Source organism: Lynx canadensis, chromosome B1 (genome assembly GCF_007474595.2).
Source record: "Lynx canadensis isolate LIC74 chromosome B1, mLynCan4.pri.v2, whole genome shotgun sequence".
NCBI lineage: Eukaryota > Metazoa > Chordata > Mammalia > Carnivora > Felidae > Lynx > Lynx canadensis.
In genome coordinates this window covers 6,927,723-6,948,067 of record NC_044306.2, presented here as the reverse complement: position 1 = coordinate 6,948,067, position 20,345 = coordinate 6,927,723, and positions in this window count along the sequence as shown.

Here is a 20,345-nt window from a genome sequence, read left to right as displayed (position 1 = left end):
TACATATTATCTACAAGCGTGGAGCACAGGCTGCACACATACGTATGACAGTATTCTCCAATGTATTTGGGCACAGTATATAGAACTTTATACACTGATAGTATATGCACACCTCATATACATACTGTGTACATTAATATATAAATACCCAAAATAGAATGATATGATACATAATAGTGTAAGTGTATAATGTACACATATAAAAATATATAATTATAAAATATATTGTAAATAATATAAATAATATAATATAAATAATATATAATATAAATATATAATATTATATATTATATATATTATATAAATATAATATAAATATTATAATTATGTATACCCATAATACATAATTATTAGCATTAAATTATATTTAAATTTATAATTTATAAAAAGGTACACTATGCTATAATGTATAAAGTGTATATAGAATACACATGATATATTTTATATTATCAATCTAATTAACATCCATCACCACATATAGATAGATTTATATATGCTGTTTATATGTTATCACATATTTATATACATGTGTACATATATCGTACATATATGTACATTTAACATGTACAACATATATTTATAGTTTTATATAACATTTGTATTATTTTAATGTAGGATATTATCCACAAATATATTTCTATATCAAACTTATAGATTTGATGTAATTATGTCAAATTTTATATAAATTGTATATAATTATCAATGCTTTATATAATTGTAAACGTTTTGTAATTCTACAAACATGTCATTTTGTTTACACTATACATTTAGATATGGTTATAAATTACACGTGTATAATTAGTCATACCCTTCATGTATGACTTTTAATTTTTATGCAGGTGTTTCAGAGAAGTAACCCTGAGGTTTAAAGCAGAAAGACGGGGCTCCATTGTCAAGCAGGTCTCTGATTAAGACTGAGAATCGCATAGGGTTTCTCCCTACTCACCTACTTCCCACCAGAAACTGGGATGCATGGTGGGAAGGACCGGGGACAGCTGACCCCCTATTAATACCCATCTCTGCCCTTTCAAAGCAGGTCCACACAGACAACCCAATAGCCTGGGCTTCCCTGCTCCCAGGCCCTGGGACCTGTGGACTCTGCCCCTGTCGCTTGCAGGCATTGATGGCTCAAGAAACTATAGGAGCCTGGGCTGAGAACCAGGGTGAAAATACCCACAGCACTGTCTCAGTCCACGGACCTTACTGCACCTCTGTCCCCAAAGGCTGTCCTGGGCTGAGTCAAAAAGTCAAGACTCTATATGAACTTGTCTCTTAAAACGAGACACCTTTGCTTGCTTGTGGCATTTTACTTGTTCTTGGGCATTAGCCCAATGGAGTGAACTCCTGGGTCTCCTCTATGAGCGTTCACGTCCGGGCCTGGACACCCCAATGCTGGGGCCCCACCCGGACACTCTGCCTCCCATCCAGTTGCTGTGCCTTGAGGAGACACACACCAATTCAGTAAAACATGATCAAGTATAGGAAGTAAAACATGATTAAAGGTATAAATCAAATGCACAAGCAAGCAACGATTTTTAGAAGATCAGAGTTTATCCTTTATTCTAAGAGCAGATGTAAATACTCTGTGAGATTACCCACAGAGCTGGCTTCCCCCTAGTAAGACTAGTGGAGAGCTAGCCAGGTGCATTTTGGCAAACGCGTCACCTCCCGTGGAAGTTGGGCATTGAAGTCAGTTGTCAAGGTCTCTACAGGCACAGCTGTCCCCAGTGTGGCCCCGCTCTCTCCCTAGTGATGCTCAGAGTTGCCGATCTCCACAGAGGAAGCAACCACAGTAGGGAATGAACGTGGGGGTCCAAAATTTGTGTGTTTGGTGCACAGGCTGAGACTTTCAAGTGTTTTCAAGTCAAGATGCCAGTTTTTCCTTTGTCTTCAGCAGATGCCTCCATGGGCTCTCACTTTGGAGAAGGCTGGACTTTTGAGAGGCTATAGAGCAAGAGGTCCGGGAAAGGTGGAGGGGGGTTGTCAGGACAAGACGGTAATTGAGCTGGTCCAATTTCAGAGGAGACTTTTCAGGAGCTGCACTTGAATTAAGGACATGATTAGGCCCTTTGCTTCCTGAAACTTCTCTGGTGTTTGACACGCTCTCTTCCTTCCTCTCTGCTTCCCTCTGTCCCTCCCAGCTGGGCTTCTGGGGGTGGTGTAGGTGTGGCATCGGGCTGCTAGTCTTTTGGAAGGGGGCCCAAGAGACTGTGCCTTTGGTCGCCTTTCAGCCTGGTGTGGGAGGGGTTCCCAGGGAAGCTTTATTGGCCTGAGCCTCCAGCCTGGATGCCCACGTGGGGAGGCCTTCGGGACTAGCTTATCCTCCCTGCTCTCCCTGGAATTCTCACCCCATGCCGGTGTGGTCTTTGGCCAACTCATTTCCTCATGGTCAGCCGTGAAGTATCAGTGCCGACCCATATCGAAAGAGGGATTCAGTGCTGCTGAGAGGTTGGGGCTGACGTCTCCCCAAGAAACTATAGGAGAATTTGCAGATTGAGGATGGTGCCAGGAGGGATGCAGTGCTTTGAATTGTTCACCCAGAGGTGGGGATGGTGAGCCTGCTCCGGCTCCGGCTCCCCTGGGGTCCACTGTTGTGACAGCCTTCATCTGGGGATGGCTGTCTGGTGGGATAGTGCTTAAAGGAGGGGGGGGAGGGAGGAAGGAAGGGAGGGAAGGAGGGAGGGAGGGGGGGAGGGAGGAAGGAGGGAAGGAAGGGAGAGAGTGGGAGTAGAGGGAGGGCTTGAGTTAGTTCGCGCTGCTGTCATGTACTGCCGTTTCACTTCCGGACGTGCTTCCTCGTAGTCGGCTAGCTCTTTCTGTCGTTCGGATTCTTCATTGCTTCCCTTACGTTCACTGTTCCTTCCATTTTCCTTTCATTCCTTGAGGGAGGGAGGAAGGAAGGAAGGAAAGGAAAGGAGGAAGGAAGGAAGGGAAGGAGGGAGGGAGGAAGGAAGGAAGGAAGGGAAGGAGGGAGAGAGGGAGGAAGGAAGGGAGGAAGGAAGGAAGGAAGGGAAGGAGGGAGGGAGGGAGGGAGGAAGGAAGGAAGGAAGGAAGGAAGGAAGAAAGGAAGGGAAGGAGGGAGAGAGGGAGGGAGGGAGGGAGGAAGGAAGGAAGGAAGGAAGGAAGGAAAGGAGGAAGGAAGGGAGGGAGGGAAGGAGGGAGAGAGGGAGGGAGGGAGGGAGGGAGGAAGGAAGGAAGGAAGGAAGGAAGGAAGGAAGGAAGGAAGGAAAGGAGGAAGGAAGGGAGGGAGGGAAGGAGGAAAGAAGGAAGGAAAGGAAAGGAAAGGAAAGGAAAGGAGAATGGAAAGGAAAGGAGAAAGGAAGGGAAAGGAGGGAGGGAGGGAGGGAGGGAGGGAGGGAGGAAGGAAGGAAGGAAGGAAGGAAGGAAGGAAGGAAGGAGGAAGGAAAGGGGGAAGGATGGAAAGGAGGAAGGAGGGAAGGAAGGAAGGACAGGAGGGAAGGAGGAAAGGAAGAAGGAAGGAAGGGAAGGAAGGAGGGAGGGAGGAAGGGAAGGAGGAAGAAAAAAAGAAAAAAAAGAATCTTTTCCTGAATGTAATGTTGCTCCGGTATCTTTTCTCCAAGCCTTACCCAGCCCTCTATTCAGATGTAGCCTGATTTAGTTAAACAGTTCCTCAGTGCTGTGGGGATTTGTATGTTCTCTCTCTCAAAATTTCACATTATACCAAACAATTGGCACATATCTTTGTGTGTGTACCTTTATGTCTATTTTTATCACTTCCTTAGAATAATTTCATTGTGAATTTCACAACCTCTTCTAGTGTACTGCCTACACGAAACTGAGAAAAGCATTTAACTACCTTAAGGCTTATTTTCCTCATTTCTCAAGAAAATAATGTCTAATTCGTAGGGTTGTTTTAACGAATAAATGAGACATTGTAAGACACGTTGCACAGTGCCTGATATATAGTAAGAGATAAAATTCAGCTCTAAGTATGATAGCATTATGATGAAAATGATTAGTCGTATTCTCTTGGCAAAACTGAAGTAATTAATACCTCGACCAGCAGTGTGTGAGAGTGTCACCATTTTGATATTTCCATTGGAAGGGATATGATCAGAATGCTTCTCATTCCATGTGTCCTTTTATTATTGGAGGAAACCATTAAGGGAAGCCCTTACCATGCTTCCATGCAGGTCTCATTGGTTGGACTCATTGGCCGCCATTCCATGCCTAACCCACCTGTGGGACAGGGAATGGGGCCATCGTGATTATCTGTGACCTTCGTAATTATCTCTCTCGTGATTATCTATCTTGCCCTGTGCACATGAAGTCCTGGTTGTGGGATCTCTCTGTTTGGGGACATATAACCACCTGAGGAGCATGGGGGAGCTGTTGTGGTCAAATCAGGGCCATTTCCTACGTAGAGCTCATCACGGTCATGGAGCGGAGTGTTGTGTTTGTTCTCTTTATGCTTTCTTGCAGCTACTTTCTTTTACTCGGGTCTTCACTTATTTTAATGAAGTAATATTACATTTTGGGGCCTTCTTGTTGTTTCCGGAACATGCCAGGCTTATACCGTCCTAGAGACTTCAGTCAGCAGCTTCTGATTGACACACTTGTCTTCTGGATACTTATGTGGTTAATTCTCTTCTTGCCTTTACAGTCTTGCTCACAGAACACCCCGCCCAGTCAGGCCTCCTCCCAATTCCCTTTTTAAAACCACGACCCTGCCCAGGATTTCCAAATAACTCTTACCCAGCTGTCGTCTTTTCTTCCCCTCCCAAAGTGCTTGGCACCTTTATCAAATGTGCGTGTTCACCTTCATTATTCTTATTAATTATGTCCTGTCTCATCCTCCTACAGTACGAGCTCAAACAAGGCAGGGGCTGTGTCTGTTTTACTTACTCACGTGTCCCAAGGACCCCCAACTCTCCCCAACATATATTGGGCACTGAATGCATAATCGCCATGAACGAATTAATAAAATGTCCCAATGTGCCGCACGTCACCTGGAACCAAACTGGCTGGTAGAAAACGTTTGTCCAAAGCCCTGAACAAAGAACCAGTAAAAATCATTTCCGAGGCCGTGTGGTGGTGGGAAGGGTTGCTGCTAGGTGTTGTAATGTGATGACAGAATGGCAGTGGGGCTTAACCAAAGGGTTCTTGCCTTTTAGAAATACATACTGAAATTTTTACCAATAATGTCATCTCTGATACCTGCTTTACAATAGTTGTGTCGGGGAAAGGGAATCATAGCTGAGATAACAGTGGCTGACAGTGGCTGGGGGTTGTCAGGCGATGATGGATATGTGGGATTTCATGGTCCTGTTCCCTCTACTTTTGTGGATATTTGAAGTTTATCCAAATGAAAAAAATGTTAAAAGACTATAGATATTAAAATAAATCACCTACCTTCTGATATGATGAATACAAGGGATGTTCTTAAGAGTATAAAATTTAAGGGTGCCTGGGTGGCTCAGTCAGTTAAGTATCTGACTCTTGATTTTGGCCCAGGTCATGATCTCATGGTTCGTGGGTTCGAGTCCCACGCTGGGCTCTGTGCTGACAGTGCGGAGCCTGCTTGGGATTCTCTCCCTCCCTCTCTCTCTACACCACCCCCCTTCTCTATTGCAAAATAAAGAAATAAACTTAAAAAAAGGAATGTAAAATTTAGTCAATGAAGCTTCGTACTTCACAGTGACCATGAACACTACTGCTTTTTACTCTGTGTATAAAGAATGTAAATTAACGGAGTTTCTCCTTGGTACAAAGCAGAGCCGGAAAAACTTCATGAAACAGCAAAGGAAAACTCTGCCTCATGGGAGACACTGATTTTTTTATTTCAGCTAGTAAATTGGCCCTGGAAGAAACCGTGTCTTTTTAAGTACTTAACATTTGTATTCAAAATTGCTTACTAATGATAAAAATAAAGAAGCACTTTATTTACATTTTGTAACAAAGTACTTCCTGCCATACCCAATTCGTACCGGGATATATGGCATGTAGATATTCAGGCTGTTGGTGCAGTGTTCAGGACCTGTTCTGCGTAGCGTCGAGGAAGCCAGAGAAAGTGGCCTCATAGAAGTTTACAAGCTCCTATTAACACAGCTTCCCTTTTCCCGAAAAATTTAATGCTTACCAGAACCTCATGAGTACATTTGCCAAATAGCAGTGGCTTTTCATAAGTATCCATGTACAAAATTGAGACTGGCCTGACAGCATAGATCTTTCTGTCTATATACTAAAGCTGGGGCAGTATTCTTTTTTTTTTTTTTTTTGAGTTTATTTATTTATTTTGAAAGAGAGAGAGAGTGTGCTTGCCCACAGGGGAGGGTCAGAGAGAGAGGGAGAGAGACAGAATCCCAAGCAGGCTCTGCACTGTCAACATGGAACCCGATAAGGGGCTCAGACTCGGGAACTATGAGATCGTGACTTGAGCAGAAATCAAGAGTTGGACCCTTAACTGACTGAGCTACCCAGGCGCCCTTAGGACAGTATTCTTTAATTGATTCATCAAAAACAATTAACCTCTAATTATACTGTATACTTGGAACTCATCCCTCTGGAGCTCTTAGTCTAGATGAACATTTAATTAAAAAAACAACCCACAGATAATAAAGTTACCTTGAGTTATAATCAGAGAGACTTGGCCTTCCAGCCCACTGAAGGGTAGAAGAAAATGAAGATGTCATAGGGAATCTACAGTTCACTCGTGCCGGGAAGAATGGGAAGCCAGCATCTCTACACAGCATGGTAGAAAGTCAGGAGATCTGGGTTTTGGATCAGGTTCTTGTCTGGAATCTGTAGGATGTTTTTGCTTGTATGTTGCATGGTGTTCTCTTTATGAAGAACCCGGGCAGGAATTCATGGCTAGGATCAGTCACAATAACATTATCCTGATGGTATTGCCGTTTCTACCCTCATTTCTCCACCTTTTATGATTCTGCTCTTGCAGTACAACCTGCATTGTTTCCATTTTGATTTTGTATTTTATCACCCGCCTTAAGTCCTTAGGCAAGATCTTTATCTTCTTGGGGTCTTGGTTCTTGACCTGTATTTCAAAGTAAAATAACTTTGAAGAGGTTCTACATTTTCAAGAGCTTTATCTCTTACCATAGTATCCGAACTTCCACGATTTGCCATTTATCCAAAAGGAAAAGACAGTGAGGATTATAATTGTACTGTGTAATGGTACCTCTTACTTGGGCGATACAGTGAAACGTTGTACGTGTGCCGAATGAAAATTTTATCCAGATTTGTGTATATTCTTTCCCAAATCTCTAAAAAGGCAACAAAACTGGTATCATTCAAAACTTCAATGACTAGAATGGACATTATTCATTGTTGGGAACGTGAATCTTTAAAAAATAATTTTGTGGGGCGCCTGGGTGGCTCAGTCGGTTAAGCGTCCTACTTCAGCTCAGGTCGCGATCTCGCGGTCCGCGAGTTCGAGCCCCACGTCGGGCTCTGGGCTGATGGCTCAGAGCCTGAAGCCTGCTTCCGATTCTGTGTCTCCCTCTCTCTCTGCCCCTCCCCTGTTCATGCTCTGTCTCTCTCTGTCTCAAAAATAAATAAACGTTAAAAAAATTAAAAAAAAATAATTTTGTTACAAATAACAAGAATTTATATTGAAAATCTTCTATCATTAAAAAAAACACAATTCGTGGAGTGAAACCCAAGTATATTAATGGAAAGATGTTGGTTTCACATAAATTTACAATTATACCCCTAAATCTTGTTTAGAATTAACATCCCACCTTCCTCACCTTACCCTGCTGAATGAGGAACAAGTTATTCCAACCAGCAGCTGCAATACTATGAGAATAGAAGTTGCACCACAATATACTTTCTGACCTAGAGACAGATGCTCTGCTCTTACCTGTTCATCGGCAATGTAAGAACCCATTGAAAGGAGCTATGTAATTCTTTTGGAAAATGTTAGATTGCTAAATGTACAGTTATGCATGAGTCATGATTTTCAAAATGTAAGTTTACAGCTGGATGAAAGTGCTGTGGGAGAAGGCCTGCTAATTTGTTCACATTTAATGGCATTCCTGCGCAATCTACTGAACAGTTCAGCAAAGCAGAATCAACAGCTGCTGTGGAAATGAGATTATTTAAAACAAGCAGAGGGAATACATTTACGCCCAGGGTCAGAGCCTGAATATCTCTCTCTAAGTAGTGCTTGGATAGTCACCATGGCATTTTGGCAGAGGAGAAATTACACTTGGGTGAAATCCAAGGAGGACAATGCACATGAAACTCCAGATGATTATAGGACTGTCACATTTAGCAAAAATCTGCTGACCTTTATCTGCAATTCATGATAATAATACCATGTCTAGAGATGGACACCAGGCAACCCTATTATCGTAGAGAAAGACAGGCAGTGCATGATAACTTAGACCCAAAATATAGGGGGAGAATGCTTAAGAAGTGGGTTTCAGGGGTGCCTGGGTGGCTCAGTTGGTTAAGTGTCCGACTTTGGCTTGGGTCATGATCTCAGGGTTCATGGGTTCAAGCCCCACATCGGGCTCTGTGCTGACAGCTCAGAGCCTAGAGCCTGCTTCGGATTCTGTGTGTGTGTGTGTCTCTCTCTCTGCTCCATCCCCACTCATGCGCTCTCTCTCTCTCTCTCTCTCTCTCTCTCTCTGAAAAATAAACAAACATTAAAAAAATTTTTTTTGAAAAGGAGTGGGTTTCAGCATGGTTGGCAGGGAGCAGTTCTGATGACCAGCGGTAACTCCTGGAATTTCCCCCATATCTGGATTAGAAATAAGGTGGCCAGATTTAGCAAATAAAAATACAGGACATCCAGTTAAATTTGAACTTCAGATAGGATGGATAATTTTTCATATAGGCATGTACCAAATATTGCCCATTCTTATACCAAAACAGTATATTCATTGTATAATTGACATTTATATTTCATTGGACATCCTGTATTTTATCTGCCAGCCCCAGTCAGAAAATGAATGTTCACTGAAAGACTTGGAGAAACGGGATCGAGTCTCCCCATCTCTCGGGTCCACCATAATACAGCAGAGCTGGTCGTTTCATATTTGTGTTGGTTTTCTATGGTTGCCACAACAGATTGCCACAAATTTAGTGGCTTAACAGCAACATAAATCTATTGTCTAAGAGTTCTCTGTAGGTTAGAAGCCCAACGTGAGTTCTCCTGGGCTACAATCAAGACATCACCAGGGCTGCATTTCTTCTGGAGCGATATCCATTTCCTTACCTTTTCCACCTTCTGGAGGTCACCCGCGTTCCTTGGCTCACGGCTCCCTTTCTCTGTCTTCTAAGCTGGCGATGAAAGGGTCAAATCTTGCTCACACTGGATCATTCTGACCAGTCCTCTGGACTCTCCTGCCTCCTGCTTCTTTTTTTTTTTTTTTTTTAATTTTTTTTTTTTTTCAACGTTTATTTATTTTTGGGACAGAGAGAGACAGAGCATGAACGGGGGAGGGGCAGAGAGAGAGGGAGATGCAGAATCAGAAACAGGCTCCAGGCTCCGAGCCATCAGCCCAGAGCCTGACGCGGGGCTCGAACTCACGGACCGCGAGATCGTGACCTGGCTGAAGTCGGACGCTTAACCGACTGCGCCACCCAGGCGCCCCTGCCTCCTGCTTCTTAAATAGACTGTTGTCACTATTTGGGGCCCACCTGAATAATCTGAGATAATTTCTCTATGTTAAGGTCAGCTGATTTAGCAACCTTAATCCCACCTAACGTATGCACAGGTTTGGGGGATTAGAGCATGGACATCTCTGGGGGGAGGGCATTGTTTTGCCTGCCACAATATTGAAAACATACTTGTCTTGAATTAGGCAATATTTATTTTATTTTATTTTATTTTATTTTATTTTATTTTATTTTATTTTATTTTATTTATATTTTATTTTTAATGCTTATTTATTTTTGAGAGAGACACAGAGAGACAGAGAGAGAGAGTTCACGCACGCACGCACAAGCTGGGGAGGGGCAAAGGAAACACAGAATCCAAAGCAGGCTGCATGCTGTCAGCACAGAGCCTGTTCGGGGCTTGAACCCACGAACTGTGAGGTCATGACCTGAGCCTAAGTTGGACGTTTAACTGACTGAGCCACCCAGGCACCCCTAGGCAATAATTTTAAAGCTGCCTTATCCCAAGTGAGTCTTTTAATTTGCCAGCTTCATTTTCTAATAGGATGCAAAGAAAGCAGATTGTTTTTGACCCACATAGCAAACATTCTATGCTAGTGTGTTTAGAACAAGGCAGTGCAATACTATACAAAAACGTCAGTGGGGAAAAGAGCCGGCATACCAACACCAAGCAATTTCCTTGATTCTCTTAACATCGTTTTCTTGACAGTGTACTATGAAATCCTTGCACTGCAGAGTTTTGTGAGGAATAGTATATGAAGTGTGAGCAATAATTCTACAAATATAAGACTTCAGGAAGAAAAAGTTAAAGTAACAGTGGGCACAAAATTCTAATTTTCTGTTTATTATTTAATACAAAAGTTTATTTCTTGATAGACACATATATACACACACAAACTCTGGGATCAAATGTGAGCTTGGTTAATGTTTGGATGGGAAATTACTTGGAGATATTCCATTTTTAGGATTCTATTCTATTAATACAATTTGCTAGCAAGGGCCATTCTGTATGTCAGGATGTTCTCCATCAGCATCTGGAAAGATCTACTTCTCCTTGATGAAATCATTCTTATAATTTTCTTTTATAGATGTGGACATTCAGGAAAAAACTAAATGCTTTTTTTATTTCCAGAGTCTTTAATCGAATTGATGTAAATATCAGGCAATTAAAGCCACAGCTGGGTTCTCTGTATGTAAGTGAATTTAGGTTATCAAGATACTTTAGAAATTATTCACTCTCTTAAACTTTCTTTTTATAGTATAAGCTCAGAGGTGAGTTTCTATGGTGTATAATCTTCCTTGAATTACAACTTTTAATGATAATAAGTCCTGCAATTATTGGACACTCAGTAGGAGCCACATTATGTTCTAAGCTCTATACATACTCTTCATGCAAAGCCTATCGAAATAGGTATTACTCAAACTTTATTGAAGAGGAAACTGAGACTTCATATAACTACTTGATTTCAAAGTCTCAGTCAAAAGTTGAAATGAGCTCTAAGGCCTGAACACATTGCTCTTAATAACTACGTAAGCATGCCACCAGAATTTATGATTGTGCTATATTTCTACAATCATCATTTGCTGGTTTGCTCTTATACTGTTAATTACAGTAGTAAGGGTTGCATTTTATTCTCTCCTACTTGATTGTCAAGTGAAGATGTAACAAATGTTCTTTGGCTTAGAATTCCTTCTTTCTTCTCCCTACTCCATGCTTCTTGAACACGTTGCTTATAAGTCCTCTGAGGTCAGGGACTGTGATTTATTTAAGTATTTTATATTCTGACAGTACCTACCACACTAGGAGATCACTGGAATGCCAATAAAGATGTTAATTAATGAGTTAGAGATCAAAGGCCTTTGTGTTAACATGTGTAATCCGAGTGCACAATCACCCTGGGCGTCCATTTCTTTTGTAAAGTGAGGGTATAAATCAGGGCTCTGATGATGGGCAGAATAATGGCCCCCAGAAGATGTTCGTGCCTTACTTTGTGGAACTTGTGGAAATGTTTGGTTACAAGGAAAGGGGAATTAAAGTTTCAGATGGAACTAAAGTTGATAATTAGATGACCTTAAAATAGGGGGATTATCCTGGATTATCCAGATGGGCCCAGTGTAATGACAAGGGTCCTTATAAGCGGAAAATGGAATGGAGGCAAAAGAGAGTCAGAGGGAGATGTAACTAAGGAGGAAGGTCAGAGAGTCGCGATGTGAGAAGGACTGGATCTTCCATTGCTGGCTTGAAAGATGTAAGGAGGGAGCCAGAAGCCAACAAATGCCAGTAGTATTCAGAAGCAGAAGGCAAGGACAGATTCTCCCCTTGAACCTCCAGAAGGAATGTGGTTCTAGCAACATCTTGATTATTAGTCCAGTGAGACCCATGTTGGACTTCTAACCTACAGAACTCTAAGATCATACGTTTTTTTGTTTTAAACCACCTTGTTTATGGTAACTGAGTGTAGCACTACTATGAAACTAATATAGTTCATAAATTACAACCTTAAATTCTAACGATAAGGATGTTTTATGACTTTTCGATTTGGTCACTGAACTGCCACTGCTTGACATACATTCTAAGTGGAGCCCAATGAGAACATGACTTGAATAAGTGCAAATACTAGATAAATACTAGATAAACTAGATCATACTGGCTTAGTATTAAATACTATCAATAATATTCGATACTAGATAAACAGTTAATACTAGATAATACTAGATAAACAGTTTTAAACGGTGCCTTTTTTTGATGAGGATGTTACAACTTTTTTTAAGACTTATTTGAAAAACAGGACCAAATATAGTTTGTACAAATTAAAATTATATGGTCTGAAAAAAGAGGACAGCTATTTCTATTTCAATCATCAGTGTCGTGGACTGAGTATTCTGAAAATCCTTCTTCTGAAGCCCTTAGAATCCTTTCTTATTGATTATATGGTTAATTGTTCACATTTTCTTCAAGTAATTTTAGAGTTTTAATTCTATAGCTTAACTCGCCATCTAAAGTGTGATTGGTTGGATTTTGTTTTGGTGTACTGGAAGTGGTTAGCTAGCTGCTTAAACATCACTTGTTGAAGAGTGTGTCCTTTTTAAGTGATTGCAAAATACAACTTTATCTTTGTATACAATTTACCTATTACTTTGGCCATTTTTGAATTTTTAAAATTATTTTTTTAATGTTTATTAATTTGTTTTGAGAAAGAGAGAAAGCACAGGAAGGAAGGGGCAGAGACAGAGGGGGAGAGAGAATCCCAAGCAGGCTCCATGCTCAGTGCAGAGCCTGACACAGGGCTCAATCCCATGACCCTGAGACCATGACCTGAGCCAAAATCAAGAGTCAGTCACTTGACTGACTGAGCTACCCAGGCACCCCCAAATTCTTAAAATTCTGTTCCTTTGTTATCTCTTTATATTCCCACACAATTCCCATAACATTCTAATTATTTTAGTTTTCAAATACACCAAACTTGTTGGTAAGTGGTAAATCAGTTTGACTCATTCAATTTGAACAAAGCAAACAGTAATTAGCAAATCAACAGTAAAGTTGTAGGGTGTAAAATCAAAATACAAAAATTAGTCACGTTTCTATACACTAATAATGAACTATCTGAAAGGAAAGTTAGGAAAACAATTCCATTTACAATAGCATAGAAAAGAATAAAATAAATAGGCCTGAATTTACCCAAAGAAGCGAAAGACCTGTGCACTGAAATCTATGGGACATAGTGAAAGAAACTGAAGATGCAAATAAATGGAAAGATGTTCCATGTTCATGGATTGTTCAGAATATTGTTAACATGTTCATGCCACTTAGAGCCGACTATAGATTCATTGCAATCCCTATCAAAGTGCCAATGGGATTTTTTCACAGAAGTAGAAATAAACCACCTTAAAATTTCATGGAACCATGAAAACTTCTGCCTCTCTAATAAGCACCCAGGTATGCTGATGTGGAGGCTGGTACAGGGCTACCTTAGTACCAAGAACGAGGCTTTTCCTCACAAAAAGGCCATTCAGTTGACTTGATGCACATATTTATTAAGGAAGAAAGGCACATTCTGAGTTTTGTATGCTATAAAATTTTCTGATTAAACCATTTCACTGACTTGTACCCCCAGCAACAAGAGCTGGCAAAACAGGTAGTTGTGTCTGTTTGGGGAATTGAAAAGCACTGAAAGACACCCACTCTTTGCCGGATAAAACAAAGGACACACAGTTAAGTTTGAATTTCAGATAAATAATGAATAATTTTTTTAGTGTAACTGTGTCCTAAATATTGCATAAGACATATATAGTATAATTTTTACGCTAAAATTATTTATTGTTCATCTAAAATCCATTTTAACTGGGCACCCTACATTTTTATATGCTAGATCTGACAATCCTATCTTTGTCCCACCCTCAAAACCCACCTGGACACCTAAGATGCCATGGTGGGTGATGAGCATGGGTAGCACTCATACAGAGAAGCATCATCAGAGGTGACTAATCAGTTTCCTCAGAACATTTATTTAGATTAGTAATGATGGACCACCCGATTCCTTAGGCCTGCAGGCAATGTGATCCCAGCTTTCAGCCTTTTCTTAGAATAACTGAGCAACTCTGGGGAAGGAGAACAAGGATTAGGGTGGGGTGTGGGGCAGTGATGAGTGTATAGGAAGGTTACTGAGGGTGAAACTGAGGAATTTGGGGCCAGAGGGGAAGTAAAGAGTGACAGTCATGAAGGAAGACTATGGAATACTTTGGAGTATAACCTCTTGTCAGCCCTTAGCAATATTAAAACATTCATCTGTTCCTTATTAGGCAGCATTCCCACTTAAACTGGGAATTAAAAGCAAATTCTCCCATTAGCACTTGAGTGTTTCAAGCATTGGTGATTTTTATTGCAGCTTGATCCTTACGCAGACTTTGAAAATTGTTTCTCTTCATTTTAATTACTATACACAGTTTCTACCTGGTGTCAATGCTCTGGAGATAGAGATGAGTTTATGGGACTTTTCTACCCTGAAGGAGGGTGGAATCAGAACTGCCTACTCCACTGTGAAAAACTCCAGCTCACTCATTTCCAAGCTACTCTATAGACCATTTTAATCCCATTCATCAGAATATGAAATCCTACATTCTAATGCTCAAGAATTTTGAAAAATATGTTAAACCTTTTTATTTGTAGTTTAACAGTCTTCCTGCTTACCCCTCCCCCCCTACCCAACAACTGCAAACTGCTCAGTTAATCTCAAATTCCTCAGTCTCCATAGAGTAAATACACTAAATGGTGGGATCTGTGACTCCTTCACAGTTTGGGTGGGTTATATTTGTTTTAAAAAGTCAAGCAATTTAGGAGTGCCATGGTGGCTCGGTTGGTTGAGTAACCGACTCTTGATTTCGACTCAGATCATGATCCTAGGGTCGTGGGATTGAGCCCCATGTCGGGCTCTGTGCGATTGTGGAGCCTGCTTGAGATTCTCTCTCTCTCTCTCTCTCTCTCTCTCTCTCTCTCTCTCTATCTCTCTCCCCCCCCCCACCTCCCTGTGTCTCTGTCTCTCAAAAAAAAACATTTTAAAAATCAAGCAATTTAAATGGAAGTCTCTTAGGGAATATCTTGGGCATTTAGTGACATGCCTTGGAACAATGAAATAAATCCTGCTGTACTAAAAAAAGAAAAAAAGAAAAAAAGAAAACAAAACAAACAGAACAAACACCCTAAGATGTGATTTGATTTTCTGTTTGCTCTTTCTCAGAACTAGTAGTTTATCTGTTAAATGATCACGATGCTTGGGGAAACAAAACATGTTGTTGTCTAGGAGCTTAAGGGTTTCAAGTGAAATGTTGGGCATGTTGCAATTAAATTATACTTTTTCTTACCAAACATTTTATTAGCAATTGGGTGGTGGTCTTCTGGCAAAAACTGTTAGAGAAAGCTCGTTGAGTTCCTAGAAAACTTAAGATACATAGTGCTCTGCTGCACAGGAGCCCATGGAGATTAGGAAGCCAAGAGTCTTGTCTGAGGTTTCCGCTTTGAGCTGTGACTGCCTTCTCTGACCCGTCTCCAGGCTGGGATATCGACAGCATTTCCCTGTACTCCTAAGTCAGGGTGGCAGTCCTTAGGAACCTGGATTTGAAGCCCGGCATGGCCACGTAGCTCTACAGTCTTTTTCTCCATTTTCTCATCTGTGAAACGAGCGTAGTGTCTACCACATAGAGTCTTTGGAAGGAAAAAAGAAAAAGTTAAATCATAGAAAGCACTTAGAACACTGCCTTCCATACGGTAGGTTTTCTGTCATACTTAGCTAGAATTATTCATCTCATTCTTTGTTTATTATGTTTTTTCCCTCACCTGTTTGCTCCACCAATGATTTTGGGTGGTTTTCAATAAAATCACAGATGTGAGGGACTAAGAAACAGTTCAGATAGAAACAGGGTGAGGGTTTTTTTTCCCAGTCAGGGATCCTGGGAAGAGCTCATATGATTTTAACTAGAAGCATTCTTAGGAGACTGAAATTAGATCCAGGTAAGCATGGGAAGAACAACATGATTCTCATTTACCCCTCAAATCCATCTGTCTACAAAGTACAATAAATATTTTTGAAACTTCCTATTTCTTTAAAAATTATTTATTCTTGAGAGAGGGCGGGGAAGGGAGAAAGAGAGAGAGTGCAAATAGGGGAGGGACAGAGAGAGAGGGAGACACAGAATCTGAAGCAGACTCCAGGCTCCGAGCTGTCAGCACAGAGCCCGACGTCGGTCTCCAACCCATGAACCGTGAGATCGTGACCTGAGCCAAAGTCAGGCGCTTAACCAACTAAGCCACCCAGGTGCCCTTGAAACTTCCTAGTTCTTTTAATACTTACTATAAGAAAATGATGGCTTTTAATAGAGTTCCTAAATAATGAGTTGGCATATAAAAATACTTTCATTCAGTCTGAGAAGCTCATGAAACCATGGGAGAAATCTAAGCCTTTCTTTTTCTTTAGTGTTTTGACTAAATATGATGGGTGCATATGTGTTTACAACAGACTGGCACAGCTGTTGGAGGTAAAGTTAACAATTACATTTTTTCCTCCCTTGTTGCTTTTTTTTTGAATCTTGACCAAAGAACTATGGTTTAGAGATGATTGTTTTGGACTGCTTCACATAATATGGACATTGTGCTAATGGTTTCTATTAACTGAGTCATGAACCTGTAGCAAGTACTTGGGGTTGTCAACTTACTATATTTATTGATGTTAAATTGTATACATTGTTAGAATTTAAAATACCCATTTCTAATTTATTTTTATTATTTTACTTTAGGTGGTCAGTTTTTTTAAGTTTATTTATTTATTTTGAGAGAGAGAGAGAGAGAGAGAGAGAGAGAGAGCTAGCAGAAGGAGAAGAGAGAGAGGGAGGGAGAATCCCAAGCAGGCTCTGCACTGTCAACCTGACGGAGGGCTCGATCCCATGAACCGTGAGATCGTGACCTGAGGCGAAACCAAGAGTTGGACACTCAACTGATTGAGCCACCCAGGAGCCCCATGGTGGTCAGTTTTGAATCACATTAAGTGTTAGTTTTTTGGGAAAAGGAAACTAGATGTGTCTTACTCAGTTTTATGTTTAAATCTCTCAATTCCATTAGCATGCAATCTGAACCTGTTATTTTTCGTATTAGAGATTTCCAATTCTTTTACGAAATGCTATGTATTCTGCCAAAACAGCTACAAATTTTAGCTGTCTTAGAAACTCAGAATTGTCAAAAGTGGAAAAAGTCTGGCAGCCACAAGATGTCATTGCTTGTCCTTTCTTGAGAGCAGGAACTGTGACTGGCTGAGTTTGGCCAAGCCTCCTGGATTGAGGGGCAGAGTCTGCTGTGCTGAGCCCGGCTACACCGACAGGTTCCTTCACCCCCACAGCCTCATGGCCCCTATTCTTCGTCTCATACTATTTCCAAAATTGTGTGCCCCTTCTGGGTTTAATGAGCATAAGAATTTAAAAGAATATACTCTCCAGGGCGTCTGGCTGGCTCGGTTGAGCATTCGCCTTTGGCTCAGGTCATGATCTCATGGTTCATGAGTTCAAGCCCCACATGGGACTCTCTGCTGTCAGCACAGAGCCTGATTCAGATCTTCAGTCCCCCTCTCTCCCTCCCCCTCCACCGCTTGTGTGTGCCCGCGTGCCCACGTGCCCACGTGCCCACGTGTGCTCTCTCTCTCTCACACACACACACACACACACACACAAATAAAAAGAAACATTAAAAAAAATAAGTGTTTCTTCTGTGGTAAACTGTGTCATATTTAAAAGCTTTTAAAATTGTTTAGGTTTTCTTGAAAATTTAATAAAATGACAGAGTATCAATTAAATATAACTTAAAAGGAACAGATTGGTTTGAATTATTCAAATCCAATAGGGCCTACATTAGCCAAAGCTGTTCTTTATTGAATCCTTGTTTGGTTTTGAGTGCATTTGATTTGTAAGGGAAAGAAAGAGATTATAATAACCAAACAGAAATGAAGTATTCATTTCAAAATGCCGTTTCTAGAGATTGCTATAAAAAACCAGCTTGTCTTTTCAACCTTTGACATTTATCTCTAGTCTCCCCTTAAACATAACTAGTACTCAGCATTATACATATGAAGTTCCTCAGTTATAAAGAATATCTTCACAATTATGAATAATCAAACCATTTATACTCATAAGAAAAAAAATTCCAGAATGTTCTAGGTACCTTATTATTGAAATATTAGTATCTGATAGTTTGCTATCTCAGGAAATTTCAATGTGACTGAACTAAACCAAACTTGATTTAAACCAAAAAAAAGATTGTGGGCACCTGAGTGGCCCAGTCAGTTGAACATCCACCTCTTGATTTTGGCTCAGGTCATGATCTCATGGTTCATGGGTTCAAGCCCCGCGTCAGGCTCTGTGCTGACAGTCAGAGCCTGGAGCCTGCTTCGGATTCTGTGTCTCCCTCTCTCTCTGCCCCTCCCCCACTCATGCTGTGTCTCTCTCTCTCAAAAATAAATAGACATTAAAAAAATTTTAATTATAGTATGGCAAACGTCTTTAATCCTATATTTTCCAAGCGTTGGCTTTATTAAATATGCACAAACCAGCTATTCCCAAATCATATTACATGTAGAAGTAGGGTTATAGATTGAATCTTTCCAAAATTCACATGTCAAGGTGCTTACCTCCGATACTCTAGAATGCGACTTTATTTGGAAATAGGGTCATTGCAGCTGTAAGTAGTTAACAGAGGTCACAGGGTGGGTGTCTATTCCAGTATGACCAGCATATGTCTAAAGAGAAGACGTTTGCACATAGACACACACACACACACACACACACACACACACACAGAAGAACGCCTGATGACGGGAAGGCGAAGATGGGGTGATGCTTCCCCAAGCCAAGAACACCAGAGATGCCAGCAGACCTCCCAGAGCTGAGAGAGATACCTAGAACACATTTTCCCTCACGGCCTCAGAAGGAAGCGTCCCTGCAGACACCTTGATCTTGGACTTCTAGTCTCCAGAACTGGAAGGCAGTACAGTTCTGTTGCTGAGGTCACTGAGTGTGTGGTACTCTGTTACAGCAGCCTTAGCAAGTGACGACAACTTATAAACTGGGTGGTAACAGGTGTTTCTTAGGGAAATTAAAAAAAGACATTCTAGAGTCACTGCTTCTTTTCTGAAACTTCTTTCTTGGCTTTCAGCACACTCTAGTTTTCTTTTTTCTCAGTAAACTAATTCTCCTCTTTCTCTTCCTGACCCTTCCACAGGGCAGTGCCTCAGAATTTAGTCTCTACTGACTCTGAAGGAATCTGTCAGTGCCCTGTCTTTAAGTAAGTGCTGTTTCCCAAATGTGTATCTCAACGCTGACCTCACCGCAATTGCAACCCTGAGTACCTGTTGACCCACCTGATTTTCCCAGTTGTGTGTCATTACACATCTGGAGCTAAACTCACCTGACACGGGGTTGCCCATCTGCAGGCCAGTTTCGCCCACGTCATCTCCATCCCCCCGGAGGATGCATTGCTCTTGCCAACGGACCTGAGAGTCAGCTCGACAGTTCTTCCGGTCACTTCCAATCACTTGGAAAACGTCGTTCCTCGAGCTCCAGAATATATTATAAATCCAGTCCATTTCCACCCCCATTGCACTGTCGCCAGCTTCTGTTGTCTCTCTGATTCAGTTCCATTTCACCACCCTCAGTCTGTTCCTCACCCTGAGGCAAGAGTGGTCTTCTTGGAGCACAGTTGGGCGAGTCCGTGCCGCCGAAATCCACCCCCACGTTTCCCGTGACCGTCAGAATAAAATGCAGAGCTCTGACTATGTTCTGTGAAGCCTGATTTCACTTTTCCCCTGCTGAGCTCTCTGTTTCCCACTCAGCCCCTCACCATCTCTATTCCAGCCACATCAGCTTCTTTTCAGTCTTTAAACATGGAAGCACCCCAGGACCACTCATGTTCTTCCCCAGACACTTGCGCAGCTCAACCCCTGTCCTGCAGGGCTCACTCACAACAGCTTTTCAGAACCCCTTTCCTGCCAGGGGCTGTAAAGTCACACCCCTCCACTCTTGTCAGCTCAAATTGTGTGTGCGTGTGTGTGTGTGTGCATGTTGTGTATACGTATATACATATGTATGTGTACATGTGTGTATATGTGTGTGTATATGTGTATATGTATATTATAGGCTTAGTTGGTCATTAGCTTAATGTCTTTCTCTCCCACAAGAATGTAAGAAAGTTCCACATAAGTAGAAAA